Raw genomic sequence first — 14,856 nt, forward strand, 5'->3', positions numbered from 1 at the left:
ATTATTCGTTACCGGTACATCACCATAAATCGACAAATTTTCGAAATGTCTCTCGACTCTGCCCCGAATGAGGAAGCCGATGCAAAGGAAGTGAAAGTGAAAATTTGGCAACCTAATTTATCATGCCCTCCGATGGGCGTTGGGAGAACGAGTGGGGGTGGGGGTGGGGGTGGCGCGGGCACACTAAAATAATTAACAGAACCTCATAGCACGAGCGGGGCTTCTGCATAAATTAATCCAATCACTGACCTACGCGACGGTTGTTCCCTCCTAAGTTCATGCTCCTGTTACTACCGCTCTGTTACTACTCTTGAGATAAGAGCTAATTCATCGTTACGATCACTCTATTTGCTCCACTTGGATACGTCGAGAGGTCAAGAGGTTTCCTACTCGACCGGAACAAATACTCCCCCACCCGCTTCGCCAAGACGCGCCGCCGGGCAGAACGGCCGACTGCACTTCTCTCAGGCCATTTTCAACTATAACAACTCTTATACATAAAAAGAGAAAAAGAAGGGTCGTTTGGGGGGGGGGGGGGTCAAGAAAATTGAAAGGGTTGAGAAAAATGCTTATTGTTTGATTCCGAGAAATACGCGTGTCGAAGATTTATGCGGGAGTTTATGGTGACAGGACTGACAGGTGAAATTGAGGCACTGGATGCGAAAAGGGCACTTCTCGATTGCGGTGTTTCAGAATCTATGTTGCTAATTAATCCCTTGGAGAAGACTTTAATGAGTGATTTTTCCAGAATTCTTTCCATAGAAAGTTGTAGAATCACAAGTAATATTCAGTGAAATTTTTAGTGAAATGGATACATTCACTTTCCTTACAATGAATGAAATATTAGAGGAGACTCTGAAGCACTGCAACCGAGAAGTGCCCTTTTCGCATCCAGTGCCTCAATTTAAGCTCCAAGATTGGGGCGAAAAAATAAGCTTCAACCATCAAGTTTTCTCTCGTTATACATCACGGGGCGAGCTTCACTGAAAATTACAGCGACCATAATTTTTCCTTAAATTGTTCGGATGATTTTCTCAAATAATATACTGACATTTTCGTGGATTTCGAGGATATTGGGCATAAAAATGTATTTCCTGGGACCAAAAAAAGAAGAAGAAAAAAATAATGGGTAAAATTTGCGTTCCACCGTTACAGCGCGTGAGTGTCATCGAAGCCATGCAATAGTTTCAACAGAACGAGAAAATTCTGGGTTTGATAGTAAACATTCCCAACTTTTCGCAACTTATTTTTCCAGGCTCTCGAGAAAATTTTGACTGACTCTTTCATCCACGTAATCCGACATTGCCCAAAAAATGCCTCAAGTTGCATTGGAGAGGGTTCACAATTTTTTTCGGGGAGTGCACAGGACTTTCCTATTTTCAAAAAGTCACCACTGAACTCCCCTCCCCTGAGGAGAGAGGGAGAAGGGGGTCGGCATCCCACAGACTAACAGGACTGGCCTACATAGGGTCCAAAAATTCAAAATCCAGCCCTACTCTATAAATTCAATATTTGAAAGGGACTTTCACTGAATGATGCAAAAGAATTTCTTTCGATTTAACTGATTCCCAGAAAAAATTGAAAATTCTTATTTTCAACTTGAGTGCTTCGGCGGTAATTGTTCAACGGGGGCCGTTTTTCAATTTTTCATGCAAATAGAAATATTTCTCATTATCAAGACGGGTACAGAAATCAACGAAAAATTTAGGTCCATGACCGCAGATTCTGGGTAATATATTGTAAAGAAGGATGTTGGCAGCTGTTAAAGGATTTTACAGCGATCACCACGCAACCAATCAAGAAAGCGGTAAGACGCAGGAAAATAGAGAAAAAATCCCAAAAAATCGATACAGCAGATAAAACTCGACGGTTTGGATTCGACTCCCAAACCGAGAACAAGTTGAACATTGAGCATGTAAGCAGGGTTGCCACAGAATTTAGAAAATGAAATTCCCTGACATTTCCCTGACACACTTTGGTGAAATTCCCTAACAATTGAAGATCTAACAGATGGTTAAGAAGGCATGATTGAGAATAGTTTTCGGGCAAAATTTCTTGTTCAAAGTCTCAAACATTCTAGAAAGCAAATGAAGGTGATTCAACAAATTTCCCCTGATATTTTCGTCATTTTCCGGCTTTCCCTAACTTTTTAAAATTCCCTGGCACTTCCCGGTTTTCCACGACTGTGGCAACCCTGCCGAGAAAAAGTTGAACATTGAGGCTAGTGGTGAGGTGATTAGCAAATTTTGAGAGGTAAAGAATGCAAAAGCGGTTGGAGTTTCTTTGCTTTTTGGGTGCGACTTGTCATGTCACCCGGTTCGCACTCCACAGTCCAGCCACACTTCAACTCGAGAGCCGAGAGCGTCGCGACAAGCCCTCTCTCTCTCTCTGTACATACGTAGCCGGCTCCCAATACTGCCGTGCTAAGGAAAAACGCCGTATGAACCTTCAGGCGTTGCCAACTTTCCTTTGATGAAACACAAATTTTCCGGATAAAATTATGAATATTTTCCTTCCAATTTTTCAAATAGGTAATTTTGTTTGCAATTTCACCTGAAGTCCCTGAAAATTTCAAGGAAAAACATCCATAACTTTCCTCAAAAATAAACATTTCATCGAAGGGAATTTGGCAACTCTCGAATGTTTATACGGCGTTTCTCCTAAGCACGGCAGAATAGTCATTCGATGTTGAGTCGATATCGAATAACCATGATCGATAGAAAGCATTGCTAATATAGGGATTCGTCGATCAGGATCATTCAACAATCGACCCGCAGAAGCGAGACATGAATGATCGACTATCGATATTTCACCATTTAAAGCTATGGTAAAGAATCGATTATTGAGGTGTTCGTTGCGACCACCCTGTTGATCGAACCTTCACCATAGGTTTAATTGACAGATTAATCGAAATAATATCGCAAAGCACGCCACGCCGCGCCACTGGTCCCGACTTCCCTCCCGCTTCCAACTTCCCACAATGCTCCCTGGCCATCCCTGGCCAAGGAAATACGTCTCATAAGAGCCTTCAAACGTTGCCAAATTGTCTTCAATGAAACGAAAATTTCCTGGTAAACTGGTCGATGGTCAAAAAGCAAAACCGCGCTTCTCCGTCATAGAGTACATAGAGTCGTAATGTAAATGGGCGAGCTGGCGCCATGTTCTGCTCGACGAATTCCGAGCCCGGTGTGCGCCGAGTTCGGGTCGCTTCTTCGATACATTTTCGATCCAAAATGGCGGTGTGGAATACGTGGTAATTCCTATCTCCGTTGTTGTTGTTGTTGTCATCGGATGGCCGGGTACCCGTGTATCGCAAACAATCGATTATGTATCGAAAAAGTGACCCGGCGTCACACAGGAGTCTCGGAATTCGGGACATGGAAAATGCTTAAAAGTGGCGCCAGCTCTCCCAATTACATTACGACTCTATGTACTCTATGTTCTCCGTTCGCGACCGTCCAGACTTCCTATCATACATAATTTTTCCTTTTGAAAACTAACCAACGTAATTTCTTGAAAACTTCCTTGTTTTCATTCTCTGTCGGCAGAATATTCTGTATGAATCTCAAGCTATAAAATTTGCTTGTTTTTCTTTTAGAAAATCAAATAAGAGTGGAAATTTTGGAACTCCGCAATATTCATACCGATCCTCAAGAACGGATATCTTATAGGGGAAATTTGGCAACATTCGCATGTTTTTGGGGAGTCCTTATTTAGCGCGGCAGACAGTGGCGTGAATTGCGATTATCGATTGTTATGCCATTTAAACCTGTGGTAAAGATCGATTATTCAGGGGTTCGCTGCAAACACCCCGTTTATCGATCCTTTTCCATGGGTTTAAAAGGCATAACAATCGATATATCGCAATTCACGCCACGCCGCGCCACTGGCGGCAGAATGTGTTCAGCGCTTTTAATGCTATCGTCCTACCCATGAGAGCGGTAAGAAATAATATTTTCCAAACGTTTCCTTCAAAATCTCGGCGAGCTACACATGACATGTTCTCTCGTCAAAAACTGATGGCCATCACGTAGGTAAGACATGTTGAAGATTTATTAAAATCAATTTGTAGATGAGGTGAAGAACGCGTTTGTTGATGACATTCAAATTCGTCCTAGCACCCCCACCCCGCTTCGTAAAAATAAAAAAAAAAAAAAAAAAAAAAACCCGAAACAAAGGTATTAAGAAAGATCGGAGAAATAAAATAAGATATAAAATAAAACTACTTACAATCCATAGAGAAGCCAAAAAGACATGATAAAAGCCTTTACCTGAAACATACAAAAAAAGAAACAGGCTGATTAGACTATCATAGAAAGGTAAATTGAAACGGTTGGAAATGAAGATACTTTTCTTTCTTTTTTTAAAATCACTAACTTGAAGGTATTAAAGTTCTCCTTTTATCATGGAGGAATCTCCTTTGAGGCTGTGGTGTTACGATCGCCCGGCATGAGGCAGAGAACTTCTATCTTCATGAACTCTCACTAGTAAGATAATGAAGTGGAATAGATGGATGTAATCTTCGTTGCTTGTAACCTCGATTTTGAGGGCGCTTCAATCGAATGTTCTTCCCCCTGGTTTTCGTGTTTTATCTGAAATAGTCCCGAGTATAAAAGGGAAATTGATTCCTGATAATCATAAGGCAACATCAGGATGTCTGCGAAAACAGGCTGATCAAAAATCAGTACTTTAACAATATTTGTTCAGGATATTCTCAAGAAATTCAGTACCTCCTCAACAGAAGAATTCAGTACCTCCATTTAACAATATTTGATATTCTCGCTCGAATTGCGACACAAATGACGGAGCCACATTTCCTTGGTGGCTTGAAGATTAAATGACTGCACAATCGCGATCTTGCAGGCAAATACTACTCTGAGAATCAACGCATAGCGGGTTGCAAACTTTCCAGGCTTCCTTAATAAACACGCCTGGAATGAAGGCAAAAATGTCGGACCTTATTGCGGAATTTCCGCATTTTTTCAGTACTTCCGGACCGCCCTTAAAAAATCATTACTATTTCTGGGCTAGTATGTCTTAGCCACCCTGAACATATTTCCAGAGTTGTTTCAGACCATTCTCCACGGCGACGCTCTCAAACGCATGCAGAAACTGCCTCAAAAACTGTGAAGAGGAAACAGTCTTAACATGGACAGCAACGTAAAGGCTAATGCAATTTGAAGGCAAAGAACTTTCTTTTGGATTGTTAGAAATGTTAGACTTAGGAATGGTTCTCAAAGTTGCTGCATGAAAAGAGGTGCGGACTCGCAAAAACGAATGAGGACTGTACTGCCGCGTCCTGAGGAAAAACGCCGTATGAACCTTCAGGCGTCGCCAAATTTTCTTTAATAAATCACGAATTTTCGGGGAAAATTTGTAAACGTTTCTCCTCCAATGGACCACTAGACAAGGTACGCATTTCAGCATTCTGATACATGTTTCTTAACCAAAATTTTACGTAAAACACGATGCAAACAACGAAAATCACCGAAATTAACTCTATACGAAGATATTTAATGATTCTTGATGCGTGAATTCAAACCACCCGCTCATGAAAACTCAATGCTCTACGTGATTCACATCGCGCGCTAAACGTGATCATGACGGTCTTTGCGATATAAAAATCTCGCAACCTCAATCTTTACGCTTTGGCTCAGTTAAAGCAAATTGCTAATAGTTTGAACAACACATGGTGGGAAATGAACATTGCTCGATTGAGAAGCTTGCTGAACCATTGTAGTGGGCGATTTGACTCACGTAGAGCTTTGAGTTTCTTGTGAGCGGGCAGTTCAAATTCCTCGTAACCAATGTGAAATAAAAACGTTAGTATCTTCGTTAGGAGTTGGTTTCAGTAATTTTCTTTGTGTGAATCGTTTTCTACGTGAAATGCTGGTTAAGAAACATGTATCAGATCGCTTAAATTCGTACCTTGTCTAGTGGTCCATTGTTCAGATATTTTTGTTCGCAATTTCACCTAAAATTCCTGAAAATTCCAAGGAAAAATATCCATAGCTTCATCCAAAAATGAAAATTTTATCGAAGGAAATTTGGCAACTCTCGAATGTTGATACGGCGTTCTTCCTTAGCACGGCCGTACACCACTCTGGGGTTGTACAAATGGCGGGACACGGTGTGCCCGGTGCGCTGCCGTGCTAAGGAAGAACGCCGTATGAGCCTTCAAACGTTGCCAAGTTTTCTCCGATAAAGACCGAATTTCCTGGGAAAATCGTGAATATTAGTTTCCAAAACTTTCAGAGAATTTTGTAAGCACTTTAATCTAGAATATCTGAAAATTTCAAGACAAAATATGCATGAATGTTGTCAAAAATACATGTTTTATCAAGGGAAGTTTGGCAACTCTCGAATGTTGATACGGCGTTCTTCCTAAGCACGGCTAGGCAGTGCGGTGCCGAAATTCACGCGACTGAAGTTGAGTTGATTCCCTTGACATTGTGCATTTTACGAGCCCGTGGAGTGTGGACGGTGCAGCGTGCCACCCACACTAACACTGTCAGTTCAACATTCTTGGCTCCACCGAGAATTTTCATACTCGGCGCGCGGCGGCGGGCATTTCGCGCTCATTCCGAGAAGACCTTTAGATATGCCTAGCTCGCCGCTCGCACTCCACGCTCCCACCTCTGAGCCTCTCCGTCAAAATGAAAATGCGTACACATTTAAATTCATGAGAAGTGCACTGCCGTGCTAAGGAAAAACGCCGTATGCACCTCCAGGCGTTGCCAAATTTCTTCTGATAGAAAACGAATTTGTTGCGGGAAAATTGTCGATGTTTTTTTTTCAAATTTTTCAGACTATTTTTTTCGCAGACTATTTTTTTCGCAATTTAATCTAAAATATCTGAAAATTTTGGGGGAAATATACATGAATTTCGTCAAAAATACATGTTTAATCCGGGGAAATTTGGCAACTCTCGAATGTTCATTCGACGTTCTTCCTTAGCACGGCAGTGCAGAGAATACGATTACACTTCTGCTCATGGATGTCGGATTCCTTCTCAGTTTCATCCCTTTATTAATCCGAGGCTCCAACAAAGCTACAACGCCGACCGTCCGCCGCACAGTGGATCGAGTCTATTAGAGAGGCCTCATACTGAAACTGCATAATTTGATGCTTATTTCGTCACATTTTAAATTTTAAGGCGTGCTTTTAAAAGAAATTTTCCCGAGGAAAGCAATAAAATCAATTTTGGAATCTCAAAGTTTTGTATGAACGGAGTTGCGAGGTTTTAAAGATTCTTGTTGAGCCTTTTGCCCGACCTCTCCTACTGACTCGACCCACTGTGCGGCATTTCTGCTTCACGGCGCGTTTCCCATTTCCCTGAAAATGAGCCATTTGTCCCACTTTTTGCGAGTGTGGAGCAAAAAAAAGGTCAATAATTTGGAAAATTGCCTCACATCCCGAAGATTTACCTCGCGTTTGCCGAGATCCCAGGATTGCCTGATCGGGCACTTTCCGTGTTTTTTACCTGGAAATTGCCGTGACCCTCATTTCACTCTCCCCCGAAATAGTCACGTGATGAGAGCCTGACTTTAAATCAGGCAGGAGGCAACTTTTACTTTCCCGCTGATTGGAGAGCTCACTAGTACTTACTATGGTAAAGAATCGATTGTTAGGATGTTCGTTGCGAGGACCCCGTTCATCGATCCCTTTCCATAGGTTTAATGGACCACTAGATAAGGTACGAATTTCAGCATTCTGATACATGTTCCTCAACCAAAATTTTACGTAAAACACGATGCACACGACGAAAATTACCGAAATTATCTCCTTACGAAGATATTTAATGATTCTTAATGCGTGAATTCAAACCACCCGCTCATGAAAACACAATGCTCTACGTGATTCACATCGCGCGCTAAACGTTATCAAGACAGTCTCTGCGATATAAAAATCTGGCAACCTTAATCTTGACGCTTTGGCTCAGTTATAGCAAATTGCTAATAGTTTGAACAACACATGATGGGAAATGAACATTGCTCGATTGAGAAGCTTGCTGAAACCGTTGTAGTGGGCGATTTGACTCACGTAGAGTTTTGAGTTTCTTGTGAGCGGGTAGTTCAAATTCCTCGTAACCAATGTGAAATAAAAACGTTAATATCTCCGTTAGGAGTTGGTTTCAATAATTTTCGTTGTGCGAATCGTGTTCTACATGAAATTCTGGTTAAGAAACATGTATCAGATCGCTTAAATTCGTACCTTGTCTAGTGGTCCATTGATAGATCGATGGATATATCTCCAAGCACACCACGCCACTGGCCTGGACCACCTGCCATGTCTTCGACGCCAACCCAACGAAAACTGGAGCAAAGATGCCGACTGAAACTTAACGTGGCGGACTTACAAGTTCACAAATGCAACTGGTTTGCTCTGAGTTTTAACGAAAGTGCTTCCAGATCTGCGGCTAGACCACTTTTGTCCTCGCTTTAGTTCCCGGACGACATTTCCGTCGAAAACGAAATCCTCCAACGAGCCCACGCCACGTTCCTGGAAAAACCATCTCCCCCCCCCCCCCCTCCCGTTGGGAAAATCCTTTTGTGATGAGTGATGGGCGGTGCTCTCTACCTTCTGTCCGGCGGCTTTTTCCCGGACAATCGAGAGAAACATGGCGCCGCGCCGCCGCTTGGTCCAAACCCTGGAGCCTTCGAGCGGGGGTCCTACAAATTGAGTCACGCGCTTCAACTGATTAGTCACCTACATCTTGCTCACGTCGTGAGATCCATGTGTCAACTCGAAATTCGGAGCTATGTCCGAATTCCCTCCCTTAAACTTGGAATTACGGAGCTTACGGACTTGCCCGCATCTCCCAACTTCCAGAATTCGAATCATTTCTCTGGATTATTCCAAAAGGCCTTACTTTTCACTGGCAGTCTTACAAAATATTGAAAACACGCAGAAATAATTCAAAATAATTCATTTTCTTAACCGAGACCGATTAAATATAAGAGGGATTTTGCCGACTTTTCCATAGCTTTTCTCGTCAGAAATATTTGAACAAAGCTCGAGGACGAAAATGCATTTTCCATTTAAACCCCTCTGATTGTGATGCTGCCACGCTAGAGACGGACTCGTTGATTTCAAACGTTGCCAAATATCCTTCGATAAAATACGAATTTACTGGTAGTATTTTTCTTCCCATTTCTCAGAGGCTTTGATTGGCAATTCAATTTAAAGTATCAGAAAATGTCAAGAAAAAATTAACACTCATGATTTCTTACTAGGTAGAAGAAGAAGAAGAAAAAACCTGGGAGTTGATTTGGAAAAGTTCAAAAGTTCATAAAACATTTTTCTACAGGAGGGTTGAGTGACAGCCCCGTCATCGTTGAAATCGTGCGAAGAACCAGCTTTGGAAGCTACAGATGCACTGTGCAGGGTAGGTCAGGCTGTGTTAATGAAAACAAATCGCACGCCCTCTTCTCCCGCAAATGCATAACTAAGCTCTCATCAAATACAAATCTACATTAACACTTCTCACCTGTCCTCTCAGCGGCTCAGTTGACTCCGAATTTTTAATACGTTTAAAGGGGTGAAAAAGGGGTATCAACTCCCACAAAGTGGGCACAGCCATTGAGTTGGATAGGACAAATTTTGTACCGAAATTCCACTTGTTGATGTTCATTCCGCCGTGTTCTGAATTTCAGAAGGCGCTACTTCTGAGAAGCAATTTTACAAGGAAACCAATAGGACCCTTTTTCAAACTTCTACGTTACGAATTCACAAGATTGAGTTTATGAAGTTTCCATAGCATGTTTGGGCTGTCCCACTAATTTGCTCCACTGATCCAATGTGCGCCACGCTGGAGTGAAGCCGTTTTAACGCCGTTAAAGTATGACGTCATATCAAATGAACAATTTCAAGAAAATTCATAATCGCTGCAAAAATTCAGACTCATGTCAGGGTAATGACAGCTTTTCGGAATAAAAATCTTTAGGGACTTCTCAAGCATATTTGATTGGTGTAATGGAGGATTTTCAAGAGATATTTCAAGTTCTTTTCATAAACTTTTGAACTTTTTGATGATAAGTACTAGAATAAGTGCCAAAGTCGCATTAATCCGAGAGAGTTAAAAATCTGAAAACTGAAAAAAAAATATCTCAACCTCCACGATTCGTAGGGCAATTTCACAATTTGGTCCACCACTCTGTCAGGAACAACTTGCATCCCTGCTGGGAAATATTTCTGTTCAATTCTCTGCTCCATAAACATGAGGAAGCTAATAACTTTTTATGACATTTGGAAAGCTCTGATGGCATAAGAAAAAAGAGCAGTCTTCTGAGTGGTCCTAAATGAGGGACCCCGATGTTATTAAAGTCAACAACAAAGGCGCCGTAATTACATTTTCTATAGGAAATTCTATCCACCAATGGAGCCCGCTTCGACACAACCAATGTGTGCGTTGGAATGATAGACCAACATCTAACATCAAACTCTGAAATCTCAATACAGGGCTGATGATACATATTAGCACTTAATTGACAAAATACCGTAATTGCTTGAAATGTGAGAGAAAATATACTTCAAACCGTTTGCAATGAGAGTGTCCCTAATGACAGGGCAAATATTCGGGGAGAACTCTTGACATCATGGTAGGTCGAAAAGTTTCTGACGGAGAACACGTGATATACAGATGTAACCGTACAGGCTGTGAGCTGTAGAAAGCACAGTGTTGTAATTTAATTCAACAACTTATAGCCTTAAATGTAGAGAATTGACCATTACAAAGTTCACTGTTTCTTAAAACAACGTTTCTCCAACTGCAGACTTCAATCCGTCACGGCTCTGGCTTTGTAAGACATTTAGGAGTATTTCTGAATCAAAATGTCAACAAAATTCCCTCCAAGCAGGGTCACTACTAGGTCAATTTTGATTCTTTTAATACTAAGATCTAGGTACTTCCTAACAGACAGTCATATTTGCTTCCGGTTCATGACCGTTTCTGTTGCCAACAAGTTGGCTGATGCAGTTAGAACAAATCATGTGATTTGAATGATACACACTGAAAATTACAGAGGAATGCGTCTGAATGAGCAATTGTTCATCCAATATTTAAACTTACTAGAGCTAGATTCATCCAAGTGTAAACAGACAGATGACCACTAAATCTGCAGTCGTTTAATACGCCCCAAGAATATGGATCATGGGTAAGTCGCAATTAACAAAAGATTTTTTCGATAAGATATCGGTGAACAAATGAAAACTTCAGACATATTCAACAACAGGGGCCAACGACGAACGAAACAAGTAAGCGTTAACATTCAGTGGATATAAGATGCCAGCAATGAAAGCAAAGACGATGACCGATTGACTTCAGGTTACTGTCAACCATGGTAAGGCTAGCGAACCGTATCCTTGGTTTCTTAGGAGTGATTGAGACTCGACTTCAAAAATCGAGAAAAAAGAAAACAAATACGTGGATTAGGGGTAAAAAATTTAAATACCTGACAGAAGAATGTACGCCAGAAAAGCCTAACGGATTCTTGATCATCTGTCAATGGGGCGGTCCAGTTTGAAGTTAACGACTGCCGGGTGCACTTAACAAAGTTTATAAATAGCGAATACCGACTGAGGGATAGCACGTACCGGATTTGAAAATAAAAATAGATAATTAATCATTAAATAATAACGAAAATCGCCAGAATCAAGCGCGATTTACGGAGTCGCAAAACCAAACCAGCAAAACACAGTACGTCACCATCAAACACCGATTTCGACGTGTTGTCACCGATGACCGAAACAGTACCGCCAGTTTCAAAATGACGGCGGGAAACTCCCAAACCACGTAGCTCGTATGCGGTGTTTTAAAATCTCTGCTCCTATTTTATTTATTAAAAAGGAAACAAATCACCATCATTCTTTGAAATTTTCACAGAGTTTTTGCCGCATATACAGTTTTTCAGACTTGCTGTTGAATTATTTTCCATTTAAAAAATGAAGTGGGACAGGAAGTCTGGAACGTCACAAACCGAGAAACATGGTTTCGATGATTCACCGTTGATCGATATGTCTCTAGCGCTCTACCTGAATTATTTAATTTCATTTATAAAATATTTGTCGCGCAGAGCCGTTTGATTTCCTTCCGAGAATGATTGAACGCTTCTGACAAGTTTTGTCCAATGAGGCAATTTTAAGCAATAAAACGATAGAACCAAAATAATAAGTTGCCTGAGGTATAAGCTCTTCCCTTTTTTTTCAATTCAATATTGCATGATTGTAGAAAAGAGTACATCTTAATCGCGAAGTTTCAAATGTCTCGATTCGGTCGGGTTGTTCTTTTTTCTTTAAAGAAAACCAACTAAAAATCTCTTTGAAATCTTTGCAAATATTTTTACTGAGTGAAGAAAATTCACAAAAAAGTTTCAAAAAACATAAAGTCTCTTCTAAACAATAGAAATTTGCAACGCCGCAGTCAGTAATGCGTATTTTCTAGCTTTCACTGCTTTACTTGCGAAAAATAGAAGCAAAAAAGGGGCTTTGGACATAGACAGCCTTCCCCCCCCCCCCCACACCCACACTGCTGTGCTAAAGCCCGTGTCCCACGATCAAATGAACCTATCAAATACTCATCAAATGCAAAATGGCGACAGGTTTTCGCGCAAGTCCGCTATCAAATGTTAGCGGGCCGCCAAATGTTGATGAACCCGCCATCTTGCATTTGATGGGTTCATTTGATCGTGGGATACGGGCTTAAGGAAGAACGCCATATGAACATTCAAGAGTCAGGGCCGGATTTGGGGGGGGGGGGGGGGGCAAATTTTGAATTTTTTTTTTTAAATGTAGGTAGGTATAAAAAAAAATCGGACTCAAAAAAAAAATTACAAACGAGAAAACGCGACAAAATTTCTCATTTCCTGAGAGAATGGTAATATTTCTAATTTTGACGTCTTTCGGTGATATAAAAGGCAGCACCTTTAAATAGTCGAGTTAAGAGAGAAACCAAACACGTAGAGAGCAATGATGACGAGGACTTGAGATGAAAAGGAGAAGCCCGCGGCGCGGCGGTCGGCATGTAACATATATTAGCGCCTACAAGACTGCATGAATACTTCACGCATTGCATCAAACACTGTGCGGTCAGCAGCAGCAGCTGTCGGCGTGAAACGCATGGCGCCTACAAGACTGCATGAATACTTCACGCATTGCGCCAAATACAGTGCGGCGCGCCGGAAGTAACCACATTTATGTTTGTTCTTTCATAATTTTTTCGTTCAATACTTGTAAATGGAGAGACTTATTGTCCACACAGAGATCGGTTTACGGAACTTAACTTCCGCTGAAAGTTTCGAGAACTTTTGCTAGTATAGTGTTGACACGGCTTTCGCAAAAAATGTGTCCAACACGAGTAAACGCGTCTTATGCACCCCTCCCTCTCTGGCACGTGCACTTGATGGTTTTAATTGATGTTTCGGAACGAATGAGAAGGGGGTGGCAAAATTTAGGCGGCCCATGGGCGGCAAGTAGGTAAATCCGGAACTGTCGAGAGTTGCCAAATTTCCTACGATAAAATGTTTATTTTGGAGGAAAATTGTGAATATTTTTCCTCGAAATTTTCAGACAGTTTAGATCAAATTACAAACAAAATTATCTGAGAAATTGGCAGAAAAATATTCAAAAATGTTCCCGAAAATTAGCGATTTGTCAGAGGAAATTTGGCAACGCCTGAAGGCTCATACGGCGTTTTTCCTTAGCACGGCAGCATAGTGTGTCCCTGTTTTTCTGCTCCTTAAATTCACATCACTTTTAAATTTCAAGGAAGTGGAGGATGGTCGCACATAATGCTTTAAAACTCTCAATAAAATAAAGATAAGCTTCACTTGCCATCCCATCCGCAGCGTTGTCCTCTTCATTCTTCGTAGCAGCCGTGGATTCTAATAAATAGTCTAATAAAGTTACTTCCTTATACTATATATACGTTGTATGTACGCAGTCAAAATCTTGTAAGTTTACCACTAAACTTCACTTACCATGGCAAAATGAATGATTGAAAAAATTTATTGTTGCCGGTTTCGATCAACGATAGTGAAGCATTTGAGTATAACACTTCCGACGCTTGAACTCCATTTATTTTAAGAACGCCTTCAATATGGTGAGCGGCAACTGTCAATGCAGCAATGATGTGCGTGACAGTTGCATTGCGATTTGGTTTATTCTTTTAATAGAAGGCGTTTTTACGAGAGAAATCATCGCACTCTGTAGGAGCATTTAAGAAGTACAAACTCTCACAAGCAGATGCCACCCACCTCTTCCGTGGGACCCAAGAAAAAATGACGGCGCGTGGATGAGGGGGGAGGGGGGGGCTGGAAGCGGCCGCTTCCTACCTTCCTCCAAAGTTTTCAATCGTCGTAATTTTTTTTTTTTTTTTTTTTTTTTTTTTTTTAATTTCTTAAAGAACAATTGACGCCATTCTCTACCATGGATTGATTTCCGATGTTTTCATACATTTAGTAGATTAGTTTTACCTATTAAAAAGTTAAGTTGATGGTGGAATTTTGTGGAAAGACAGGAAATAGTGAGATCTGACAGTGAATGTAGGAATCACTCTTGGGGAAAAAAAGAGTGACACCATCTACTTGTTTAACAAATCGGAATTCAAAGTGAGCATTTTGACAGATTACTATTCTAAAAAGTCTAAGCACCAGGTCACTATCTATGAAAACAAAACCATGGATACAGCATCAACACTTAGAACGCTACCCGTAGGAGTTGACGCAGAGGCACAAATGCTTGGACCTCGTCTCTAAAGTACGTTTCATGGGATTTGTCCCAAGTTCGAATCGCAGGGATGAGACTTCTGGGCTTTTTCCCCATTAAACAAAACAAAAAAATTTCTTATTCTCTCTGAAG

General features: G+C 41.1%; 1 protein-coding gene across 1 annotated transcript in view; it reads right to left on the reverse strand.

Annotated features, from left to right (window-relative positions):
* The window catches only part of Arf6 (ADP-ribosylation factor 6), a 48,400-nt gene extending 36,689 nt beyond the window's left edge, over nucleotides 1-11,711 (reverse strand). Inside the window, exon 1 of the mRNA XM_019046713.2 lies at nucleotides 11,454-11,711. The gene's annotated coding sequence lies outside the window, so the exon portion shown is untranslated. The remainder of the gene's footprint in view (nucleotides 1-11,453) is intronic.
* Between the last annotated feature and the right edge of the window lie 3,145 nt (nucleotides 11,712-14,856).

The sequence above is a fragment of the Bemisia tabaci genome, chromosome 6 (assembly GCF_918797505.1).
Source record: "Bemisia tabaci chromosome 6, PGI_BMITA_v3".
Taxonomy (NCBI): Eukaryota; Metazoa; Arthropoda; class Insecta; order Hemiptera; family Aleyrodidae; genus Bemisia; species Bemisia tabaci.